Source organism: Canis lupus, chromosome 22 (genome assembly GCF_003254725.2).
Source record: "Canis lupus dingo isolate Sandy chromosome 22, ASM325472v2, whole genome shotgun sequence".
Taxonomy (NCBI): Eukaryota; Metazoa; Chordata; class Mammalia; order Carnivora; family Canidae; genus Canis; species Canis lupus.
This window is the reverse complement of record NC_064264.1, coordinates 19,434,486-19,447,395: the sequence shown is the minus strand read 5'-3', so window position 1 is coordinate 19,447,395 and position 12,910 is coordinate 19,434,486. Positions and strand designations below refer to the sequence as shown.

At 36.3% G+C, this 12,910-nt stretch overlaps 1 pseudogene; it reads left to right on the top strand.

Moving 5' to 3' along the window:
• The first annotated feature begins 3,669 nt into the window (after window positions 1-3,669).
• On the top strand, window positions 3,670-9,180 carry LOC112678699 (nuclear transcription factor Y subunit alpha-like; annotated as a pseudogene).
• Window positions 9,181-12,910: the final 3,730 nt, after the last annotated feature.

The window sequence follows — 12,910 nt, the reverse complement described above, 5'->3', positions numbered from 1 at the left end:
AACTTGCTTCAAGGAGAGAGTAATTCTTTTGAAAATTTCAAAAGTTATGTCCTCAAGTGGCCTTGTCTAGCTAAAAGGAGTTTACTGGTCATACAGATCCAGGATCTGAGATGTTGCTGAGAGATCACCTGCTCTAGTATTACAATATGGTGATACCTTTACATATGGCTAAGGATCCCTGAGAAATGTTCTAGTCAGTGAGCTACTGAATGTGATTAACAAAAAGAGGCTGTTGAACTCTCCAAAAGGAGAAAGAAGTATAATTGGAATTTATAAACCACATTTAGGTGGTGAAATGTGTCCAAACATAACACGTTCAAGAGCTGAATCACATAGTTTAAATTATTTTTAACTTTTGTGTTAGAGTTTGTGATACAGTGAGTTTTGCTGAAATTACTGTCACCTATCAATTAAATTGGCCTTATGTTTATGTAATGTGGAATTGAAAACATACTTCACTAGGTTAATGAGAAAGTGTCTCCACACATCAAGGATTTTTAAATACTAGTTAAGGACGCATCAGTGAGCTGATTGACAGGTAGCACTTAGCCATACCTACCATAATAGAAACAAAAGAAGAATCAATGATACAATAAGAAACAATGTGGAGAAATAAAACTATTGCTTTTGTGTTCATATTCCCTCCCAATCATTGTCCTCTACTACCACTTATAACAGAAAAAAACCACTGTCTATATGGATTCCTTTCATCTGGGAGTTCTTTCTGTTTTGTTCTTCCATTTGAAGGGAGGAGATGTAATCACATGTATCTGTGACCATAAATTGGATTTGAATTTGAACTACTTATGGATGATTCTGTAAGAAATGAAGGTGATACCTTAATTGAATCTAAATCATTGTTCTCACCCATCCTCAAGCCTGAACAAGGCTTGTTCTCATTCATTGTTCATGGCTGTTTTTCAAACCAAGTTTTTTCACTTTCATATTTTACATTTGTTTCCTTATTCTTTGTGAAATTCTGAATGGAGCACCTATATTTTTAACATTTATTCATCTTTTAAAATGTTTATTGGAGTATAATATAAACTACTAAAGAGTGTGTACAAGAGTATAGTACACATACTTTTTTTTTTTTTTTTTTTTTTTTTTTTTTTTTTTTTTTTTTTTTTTTTTATTGGTGTTCAATTTACTATCATACAGAATAACACCCAGTGCCCGTCACCCATTCACTCCCACCCCCCGCCCTCCTCCCCTTCTACCACCCCTAGTTCGTTTCCCAGAGTTAGCAGTCTTTATGTTCTGTCTCCCTTTCTGATATTTCCCACACATTTCTTCTCCCTTCCCTTATTTTCCCTTTCACTATTATTTATATTCCCCAAATGAATGAGAACATATAATGTTTGTCCTTCTCCGACTGACTTACTTCACTCAGCATAATACCCTCCAGTTCCATCCACGTTGAAGCAAATGGTGGGTATTTGTCATTTCTAATAGCTGAGTAATATTCCATTGTATACATAAACCACATCTTCTTTATCCATTCATCTTTCGTTGGACACCGAGGCTCCTTCCACAGTTTGGCTATCGTGGCCATTGCTGCTAGAAACATCGGGGTGCAGGTGTCCCGGCGTTTCATTGCATTTGTATCTTTGGGGTAAATCCCCAACAGTGCAATTGCTGGGTCGTAGGGCAGGTATATTTTTAACTGTTTGAGGAACCTCCACACAGTTTTCCAGAGTGGCTGCACCAGTTCACATTCCCACCAACAGTGTAAGAGGGTTCCCTTTTCTCCGCATCCTCTCCAACATTTGTTGTTTCCTGCCTTGTTAATTTTCCCCATTCTCACTGGTGTGAGGTGGTATCTCATTGTAGTTTTGATTTGTATTTCCCTGATGGCAAGTGATGCAGAGCATTTTCTCATATGCATGTTGGCCATGTCTATGTCTTCCTCTGTGAGATTTCTGTTCATGTCTTTTGCCCATTTCATGATTGGATTGTTTGTTTCTTTGGTGTTGAGTTTAATAAGTTCTTTATAGATCTTGGAAACGAGCCCTTTATCTGATATGTCATTTGCAAATATCTTCTCCCATTCTGTAGGTTGTCTTTGAGTTTTGTTGACTGTATCCTTTGCTGTGCAAAAGCTTCTTATCTTGATGAAGTCCCAATAGTTCATTTTTGCTTTTGTTTCTTTTGCCTTCGTGGATGTATCTTGCAAGAAGTTACTATGGCCGAGTTCAAAAAGGGTGTTGCCTGTGTTCTTCTCTAGGATTTTGATGGAATCTTGTCTCACATTTAGATCTTTCATCCATTTTGAGTTTATCTTTGTGTATGGTGAAAGAGAGTGGTCTAGTTTCATTCTTCTGCATGTGGATGTCCAATTTTCCCAGCACCATTTATTGAAGAGACTGTCTTTCTTCCAATGGATAGTCATACTTTTGACAAACTGATTTCATTGTGAAACTAGTAGCCTTGATCAAAAATCATAACCTCTTGTAAGCCTTCTCATAGTCCCTTTGATTCTACCCTTTTCTTTTCTTTTTTTGTTTTGTTTTGTTTTGTTTTGTTTCTACCCTCTTCTAAAGCAGTATTCTGTATGGGATTCTACAGTATTTCTTCAAAATCATACATTCTTTTATGTCTTGCTTCTTTCACTCTTCATAGTGCTTATGAGATCTACTCATATTGCGTGTAGTCCAAATTATTCATTTGCATGGTTGGAAAGTATTACATTATATGGATATGCTGTAATTTAATTTCCATTATAATATTACTGGGCATCTGAGTAGTTTCAAGTTTAGGGTCATTAAAATAGTGCTATCATGAATATTCTGGTACTTGTCTTAGGGTTAATATATGTTGTAAATGTTTCTATTAAGCATGTACTTAGGAGTATAAATATCAGGTTAAAACATATGGAAGTGTTCAACTTTATTTTCTTTTAAGATTTTATTTATTTATTCATGAGAGAGGCAGAGACACAGGCAGAGGGAAAAGCAGGCTTCCCACAAGGAGCCCAATGTGGGACTCGATCCCGGATTCCAGGATCACACCCTGAGCCAAAGGCAGATGCTTAACTGCTGAGCGCCCAGGCGTCCCTTAAGTTTCCACTTTAAAAGATATCATCAAGTTTTAAACTTTTCCAAAGTGATTGTACCAATATAATTTACCACCAGCAGTATATGAATATTTATCATTTCACATTGTTATGGATACTTGTAATTATCCTTAAAACTTTTATCTTCTAATGGCTATATGGTAGAAACATTTTACTTTTGAATTGCATTTTTAGCTACAAGTTTTGTTTTTGTTTTTGTTTTGTTTTGTTTTGTTGCTACAAGTTTTTTTTACAAAGGCTAGTTCAGTGTTGGCTCAGGTATTTTGGCACTTAGAGATTCCATAGGAATTATGTACTAATAATTTTTCAAATTTCTTATTTTCTCTTTAACCTAGCATTCACTTTGTAGTTTGTTAGTTACCAGATATGATGATTTTATTTGATTAATCTATTTGATTTCTAATATTCTAATTGATTTCTAATTTTATTGCAGTATGGTTAGGAAACATGGTTTTATGAAGTTTCTTTTGAATGTGAGATTTTCTTTTCTCTAGTGCATGGTTTGTTTTTAATACACCAAATGTATTCTCTATTTGCAATGCATAAAATTCTATAAATATACCAAAATTATTTGTGCAAGCCTAGGCAATTCCATGTTGCTGCTAAATAACTCACAACAACGAATACCAATTATCATAAGTTCGAAACTCACAGAATTAGTGGATATTAAAAGTGAAAGGGACGGTACAGACTTTGATTTTTTATTCTAAAAATGCCTTTTACCTCTTCAAATTTGTGGGCAGTACTGAGTCTGGTATTAATGTTTATTCCAGAATTGAAAATCTTTGCTGTAATAGGCCTGACCTGCAGTCCAGTTCCATTTGATGCATATACCTGGAGACTTGTTCTCTTGAGTTCAGTAGCCATCTCAAGCATGCAGTACTTTGGATCTCAAGATATAAGCAAATGGTAAATTGATTTATAATATATCCTGCTTCAGCTTAGAAGATACTCCATGATTCATTAAACTTGACTTTAATTAATGTAGCCTCTGTTAGTACAATTTGATTATTACACCTGTAAAATATATTTCTCCAAGCCACAATGTCCTACTGACATAATGAATGTATTTCATGTTGATCATATTTGTAATGTCATTGTACACCTTATAGTTGGAACGTTCTCTTACTGTTTATCTTCCCCTTTCTAAGTATGTACCTTCATCTCTGGGTAAGATCACCATTTTGGGGATCCCTGGGTGGCGCAGCGGTTTAGCGCCTGCCTTTGGCCCAGGGCGCGATCCTGGAGACCCGGGATCGAATCCCACGTCGGGCTCCCAGTGTATGGAGCCTGCTGCTCCCTCTGCCTATGTCTTTGTCTCTCTCTCTCTCTGTGTGTGTGACTATCATAAATAAATAAAAATTATAAAAAAAAGATCACCATTCTGCTCTTAACTTTTCTTATCTGTTTATTTTTATTTTGTCAATTAAGATGTGATCATCATATGAAAGATCATAGCAATACAACAGAAATATGATAATATTTCCACTTTTCAATGAATTATCTTCTGAGATTGTATTCTGGAATAATTATACGTTAAAGGTGCTCTGCACTGAAATGCCTACACCGTGCCTAACACAAATGCTCTCAAACACCAGCATAAACACACACATACTCCAGTGTTTTGGAGGGGAAACTACAGCATAGGAAACCAGCTCCCATGGTAAAATTTTGATTATGTGGGGAATGTGACTGACATATCATATGCCTGACCTTGGTCATTTTTGAGTGAGATGTGATTCACAGAATATTAAATAATTAAGACTTTAGAGGTTATTGCACATTCACAAAGTAAAAACAAGCAGAAACAATAATATCATAATACATCCAAGTACATTCAGTTTTATAAAATTATAAAATTATATTTTATAGTTTGGGTTATGCTAATACAGTTCCTACAGAATTCTATAGGTTTATTTCTCAGATGCCACAGAATAAATACGAATTTGGAACTCATGTGGTGAACTGATAAAATATGGGAAACTATGTTACTGAGCACATGATTTATTTTTTAAATTTTTTAAAGATTTTATTTATTTATTCATGAGAGACACAGAGAGAGAGAGAGAGACAGAGACACAGGCAGAGGAAGAAGCAGGCTCTTTGGGGAACCTGTGGCACTCAATCTCAGAACTCTGGCAGACACTCAATGACTGAGCTACCCAGGCCCCCTTACTGTGCACGATTTAGAACTAAATATCCCCAGTACAGAATTCATGATATGATAATAGACACTAGGTGCCTAACAAGAATTTATGAAAAATGAAAATTATATATGGATATTTTCTAATTAATGTTTTTTAAATTTTAGAAACATTATCTAATAAACCTTTTTTCATTTATAACTATGAGTGAAACAAAAAAGAGATACTGAATATAATAATATTGGAAAGTAGCACATGACCAGAAGAGCAAACCATATAAAAAAGGTTAGAATTACAGAAACATTTATTTGCTATACATGTCATTAAAATTATATACTCAAGAATAACATGCACTGCACCATTTATTAAAAACATAATAACCTAACAACCGTATAAAATGCATGGTATCATGCTTTCTCCTCTTGATATCATTCAGGAGATTTAATTTACGTTATTTGTTTTCTAAAAACAAAGTGAATTCAGAAACCATCTTACCATAAGAATTTTAGTAATAGATTTTTTCATCTTTTCCATATGGCAGAGCATTGAAAATCCAAATTGTAAAAAATACACAGAATGGCACATTCTGTCATGCCTTTTGTTGAATTTCTTTATTTATTTATTAGTTTGTTTTTCCATTTGCCCAGGACTTTCAGTTGTTTCAGCCTCTGGGAAATATCCTCACATTATAAAACCCACATACAATTTAGAATGATTGACAGGTTCCAATGACGAGGGATCAAAACCGGACCAGAGGGGGCATATATGTCAACAATGATGCACAAATGTATCCCGGATATTCACAGAATTCTTTTATATATGTCTTACTGGGCATACATTTGGCATCAATGCCTAATTTGCTTAAATCTGGGAATATATTTCAAACACCAGAGAGAGTAAATAATGAAGTAAAACTGAAAGGGTAAAAATGCATTGACTGAAGAAGCACAGCTGATAATACAAAGATGTGCTGCCCTGAAAGTGAATAAAACAACAGAAGATTCTTTCAATACTCCTTGAAAGGTAGCGTGATCAATAATAGAAAACTTTGTACCACTGAGGCATAATGGAAGGCATTCAATGAGAGCAGAATAGAATATGAACGGAAATAATAAGCTTTTTTCTGAGGTTATCAGGAAGGAAGTTGCAGATAAGATGTCAGAATGGAAAACAAGGCTTCACAGAAGCCACATGAATATTCTCTCTAAAAGAAGCACGTGCAGGTGGAGACAAATACCTGTGGACACAATGAGAGTTCTTGATCACACAATACATGAATAGATGTCAAACATACTTGTAAGGAACGTTTGAATGCGGAATGGTTGTGAGTTAATAAAGTAAAAGCACAAGTCCTTAATTGGTGTGAATATTTACAAAGTATCTCGTACTATGTCTGTGGTAATTAATTACAGGATTGAGCTGAATAGAGGATGCACAGAATAGTGAAAATTTGGATGTCACATTTTTTCTCATTTATTTTTTTTTTCATTTTTTCTCATTTAGAGCTCACTTTTCTCTCTTACTTTTCTTTAAAATTTCTCTGTTGAATACTTTCCTATTTTTAATATAACCTTATCATCCTTTACTGTGAACCTCAAGTACTGTATAACTCACCAATTCTGATTGATTAGGGCTTGCACACAGGCATGGCTTCAGGGTGTATGGGCTGTGCAGTCGCCCAGCACTGGCACTCAGAAGGACCCCACACTCAAGTTTCATACTCTACTGTTGCTGACTTGTTAATTCCTAATAATTTTTAAATAAAGGAATCCACTTTTCATCTTTCACCGAGCCCTGCAAATTATGCATCTAGTCTTGCATGTGTCGCCTTGAAGTTCAAAATCTGTTCTCTTTTCTTCCACTTCAACAGAGGTGTATTTCAGGGAGATTCCTTTGCCCGTATAACTATCTTCAGAGTAGATTGCTATCACTCTCTCATTTCCTCTGGGTGGAAAATTTCTGAGGGATATTCTAAATTGTCTAGAGACGTGACATCATATTATTATTATTGTTGCCTAAGGATTCCTCCTTATTGTTTTTCTCAAGGATTTTATTGCTGCAGATTAAGTTAGAAGACTCAGGGCAACATAGATTTGTGAGGAAATGATGGACGTAATGTTCTTAGGGTTATTGTGGGGCATGCATTGGGAGATATCTAGGAGGCATTTGGTGAAATGGCCTGAATTTAGGAGACTGGTTTAGCATGGACATTGTCAGCCTTTCTGATTTTCACGAAGCCATGGCTGTGGATGTCAGCTAGGGATGAATGTGCCAGGCCAAATACCTGGGAAGTGCTAATTTCAAGGGTCTCAATGAGAAGCCCACATTAGACAAATAGAGCAGCAGAGATGTAAAATGAAAGAAGCAAAACTTGAAAGAGAATACAGCAATAATTCAGCTCACCTTCTTTATATATTTATGTTACTGTCAAATTGTATTCCTCCACTTTTTGCAAGACATTTACCCTGTTTCCCATATATTCCCAACATTTTTGGTCAAAATGTTTTTTACATTAAAGATCACGCTCAAATACCACTCTTAGTACTCTATTCTCTGATTTTCAGACAGGGATGTTAGTCTGCAAATATTCCCAGAACTTTCTACTTCTCTTTTATCTCATAGTTTGTCTTTTCGTTGGAGTTTCCTGTGCTTTTCTAACTTTTCCTACTGTGCTATAAGATGGTTTTATGAATAATCCTTGCCTAAATATCTCTGTATCTCCATCAGAAAGTAATATAGTCCAGTATGCATATGAATACACCTATGATATGTATTGAATGAAGAAGAAACTTCTAGATTTGAGCTGAGCCTCTCCAGCTATGCAGAGAAGCTGGTGGCCCTGGCCCATAGCCTGTAAGTGCCTCTGGGCATTCCAGTTCAGAGCCTGCTGAGGCCAGTCTCATGCAGGGATGTCACCACTGGATCAGGCATGTTGGGGGTATTGACCCTTTTAGAATGGTAGTGCCAAGTGGAGATGCATTCCCTTGTCCCTCACCTGAAGGTCCAGATGAGTTTCCAGGTACAGAATGGTCTTGCCTGCCTCAAATTTCCCTGTACTCTGCAGTGTACTTCACAGTCTTCTAGGACCTCTAGAGTGAAGTTCCTTGTGAATGGGATTCTAACTTGGTTGGACCATGGGGCGGAGTGAAGCAAATAGCAATATATTTTGACAAAGCAGATTGTCAAATTCAACAGCAAGTCCAGGGCATCCATTAGTGATACAGGCCAGTGTTAATCACTAGCCTGTTAATCACATCAACTGGCCACCCTATCATGGCCCCAGCTGTCCTTTGTGGACTGGGTCACATCATCACACAAAAACCTGTATCTGGGAAACAGAATCTGTAGCAGATTTTGTTGGATCTGTGGAGATAGATCCAGCTCCGAGGAAGAAAAAGAGGAGAAATGTTGCAGGTGCAGGGCCAATAGCACCCCACTCAGCAGATTATCATTCAGCAGCCACAGGCAGCTTGCAGTGCCAGCCAGAAACAAACACGGCTGCAGATCACTGTCCAGGAGCAGCAAGTAGCACAGACTGTTGAAGGGCGGACCACCTTCTATCAGCCAGTTGATGCAGATGGCAACATTCTCTAGCAAGGCATGACCACCATCTCAGCAGCCAGTTTGGCAGAAGTACGGACTGTTCAGACAGAGGCCAATACCAACAAACCAGCAGTGGGCAAGGGCCTGCCATTATAACTCTACCAGTGGCAGGCTATGTGATCAATTCAGGAGGGACAGTAATTAATGATGGTGCCTGGAGGTGGCTCTGTGCCTTATCCAAGGTATACCTCTACCTGGGATGGAGATGGTTGAAGAAGGGCCTCTTTATATGAATGCCAAACAGCACCAGCATCTTTGTAAGAGGAGGCAAGCCTGGGATAAACTAAAGGTGAAAGGGACATTCCAAAGGAAAGAAGGAAGTACCTGCATGAGACATGCCATAGCACAGCAGTGTAGTGAAAAGGGGCAGGACGATTATTCTCTCCAAAGGAAAAGCACTGTTGCCCAGGTATTGGAACTATACCAAATAAATTAAAAAAAAAACAAAAAACAAAAAAAACAAAAGCAATGGTACAGATCATCCAACTGTTCTCACATGGCCAGGCCATGTGATGCACATGATCAAGGTTGTATTCCTTGCCACTGTTTCCCACTGTTTTAGAATATTAATCAACTCTTTCGAAGGGATACTCACAATCTCATTCTGCCCTTTCGTACAGAGACCACTTAGTTTTTATTAAGAGTCTTGGTGTTGTAATTGCAGCAACGTCTGGCAAATTGAAATGGCAAGCTTTTGTCTCACCCTTTCAGTCCAGACCTATTTCAGGCTGTGGATAACATTGACATTTCACAGATTAGGATGAATCAAGGGACCCATGCCAACCCAGCAGTACTACATGAGCACTTATGTTGACTGGGGAAGCAGGCCACCCAACTCAGCAGTAGAGAACCTTCTCAATCTAAACTATAATCATGGAAGCCATAGCCCACTCATTCCCACAGGAATTGGGTTAAACAGCATCTGTCCTTCTGGTTGGGTAGCCCATTCTGACTAACTTAATGGACATATTGCATTCATGGATGGCTTCCAGACACAGAAACTCAATATTACTTGGAAATAATAAATTCTCTGAGGTTTAAATGCATACATACATTACATATGTATATGCACACATACATACATATATTGTTTAGCTTAAAATAATGATTCTCAAAGAGTGCTTTGAGAAACAATAGTTCAGAGTGTGTTAAGAATTGTTAATGTCTGTGATACCTGGGTGTGTCTGCCTTTGGTTTAGGGCATGATCCTGGAGTCCCGAGATTGAGTCCCACATCGGGCTCTCTGCATGGAGCCTGCTTCTCCTCCCTCTTCCTATATCTCTGCATCTCTCTCTGTGTCTCTCATGAATAAATAAATAAAATCTTTAAAAAAAAAGAATTGTTAATGTCTGTCAGAAGGGGTCCTGTGATCATTATGGTAATATAAATGTTGAAAACTAAAGATATTTCTATACTTCTAGACTTATCAGACCCTCCAGTGTTTTTAAGTTTAGTGAAGATCTAAGGAGGTAGAGTGTGCAGCACTTGCCAACATTATTTTATGTAAATCAATTTATTTGTTTCCAACATCTAATGGAACCAACTTTTCTGTGAAATACACTTTAAAGAATATCAACTTAAGACTTAATAATTTTTTTCTTATGAAATAAAAATATGAAACTACTTGCTCATATACACATGAAAAAGGTGACACTGTTAAAATATTGAAATATTTGATAAAAGTAAATATATGTGACTTTTGATCTGATTTCTCTATATAGTGATGTTTTCACTATATAAATAATATATACTTGTAATATTGTGGCTACTGGTTATTGTAGTTCCATATTTGTATTTCTGAAATCATAACTTTCAATATTCTGACCATACACTCTTTTTTCCTATGTCTTCCAAACCCTTATAACTCCTAACTCTTTCTAACTCTTACTACTATGATCTCATTAAGAGTTCCTACTTATTTTCAATTCTCCCACTCAGATCATTTTTTCTTCACTTCTATCCATAATAACCCAAGAAAAAGGGAATATACTAAGGACTGTTTCACTGTGGATATTTGCAATGCTTAGTGTAGAGATAAATAAATAAATAAATAAATAAATAAATAAATAAATAAATAAACAAACTTAAAAAAGTTTAAGAAATAACAGGTATTGGCAAACATGTGGAGGAAAGATAACACTTTTAAACTGCTGATGGGATTGCAAATTGGTTTAGCCTATGAAAACAGCATGGAGTTGCCTCAAAAATTAAAAATTTAACTACCATATGATCCAATGTCCCATTTTGTGATATATATCCAAAGGAGATGAAATCAGCATCTTGAAGAGATACATACACTCCCATGTTCACTGCAGCATTATTTACAATAGCTAAAATATAGAAATGACCTAAATGTCATTGACAGATAAATAGAAAAAGAAAATGTGGTCTATGTATAGACCAATGAAATATTATTTAGCATTGAAAAGGAAGGAGATTTTGCTATATGCCAGATACTGGTACTTCCATGACACCACTTACAGGAGGTATAGAAAATAGTCAAATATAGAGAATTAGAAAGTAGAATGGTGGCTACCATGTGCTGGGGGAGGGGCATGGGAAGTTGCTCTTTAGTGGACATAAAATTTCAGTAATACAAGATGATTACAGTCTAGATATCTGCTTTAAAAAACACATAAATAAAATAAAAAATAATAAAAAATAAAAAACACATAAATAAAACAAGCAATAGCAATAATATGATAAAAACCCTTACCTCATCTGTTAATTAGCAGGTGAAGAGAGAGAAAATGAAGTTTATTTCCAATTTCTAGGGCCGATGTCAAATGTTGGTAATGTTAGATGTGGTCCAGTGAACCCATGTCTCATAAATCTTACCAATCCAGTAAAAAACTTCCTCTCCTAGAAAATAACCACAAAGGAGAAGTAGAAAGAAGGTAGGGTATTTATTTGCACTCTAACTTCCGCTTTCCAGTAGTGTGGGGAGAAAGCCTCTTCTCCTATGTGTAAATATAAATATGGTAAAATAGGCATTCCACTCGACATTTAGCATCATTAGAACCATACGCTTCAGGGTCATGCAAATATCTATCCTTCTTAAGGTCAGTTACTATAATATAGTAACTAAGATACTACAATATCTTCTCCTAATTGGCACTTACGAGCATCTTACATGTTTTAATTTTTCTTTTTAAATATTCTTTCTTTGCTTCCACAACTGATCTTCTAATTCTCTTCCCCTTTCCTCCCCCTGATATATCCATGAAATTCCAGTCTTAATCCTCTTGCCTTTCATTCTTTTCTGCTGCCAGTGTCTACCAAAATTTTTCATTTTGTGAAATATATAGAAAATAGAATAAATATTTTCCTAGCCATTAAGTTAAGAAAATTGCTTAACCCTAAAGGCAACAGGGTCAGCAGCTACAACAGCCTTAAGCCCAACTCATTCACCATGAAGGCTGAAATGGTCAATACCTTGGCACTTTTCTAACACATTCTTAGAACACTTGTGTGCAATGACAAAGTAGTTGGTGGGTTTGCTTACATTTTATCATGGATTAATCTCATTGAAATCTTCTATCATCTATATGCTATCAGCTTCCAAATCTATATCCTCAGACACAAACTCTCTTTTGAGTTCCAGGTCTATTCATATAACCAATATCAAATGTCCACCAGTAATCTCAAATTAAGCCATAACCAAAAAATTTCCCCCCAAACCTTTCTCACCTACTTTGACTAAACTGGGGTTTCTTAATCTCAACACCATTGACATTTTGTTCCAGAAAATTCTTTGTTGCTGGAGGCTATCCAGTGCATTGTAGAATGCAGAGGCCAGCATATCTGACTTCTACTCTAGATGCTAGTAGCATCTCCCCCCAGCTATAACAATCAACAAGATATTGTCAATGGTACCAGGTGGGGAGAGGGCAAAAATTGCTCCCAGTTGAGAACCACTTCATTAAAATGTTCAGATCAGAAAAATAAAAGCCATTTTAGAGTTCTTTATTTATATTATGCCCATTATTTTAAGTGTGTAACAATTAATTTATTCAACAATTATTTTGGTCTTCACTGACACTAAATTGTTCAAGACTTTTGTCATCTCCAGTTGGACTCTTTCAGT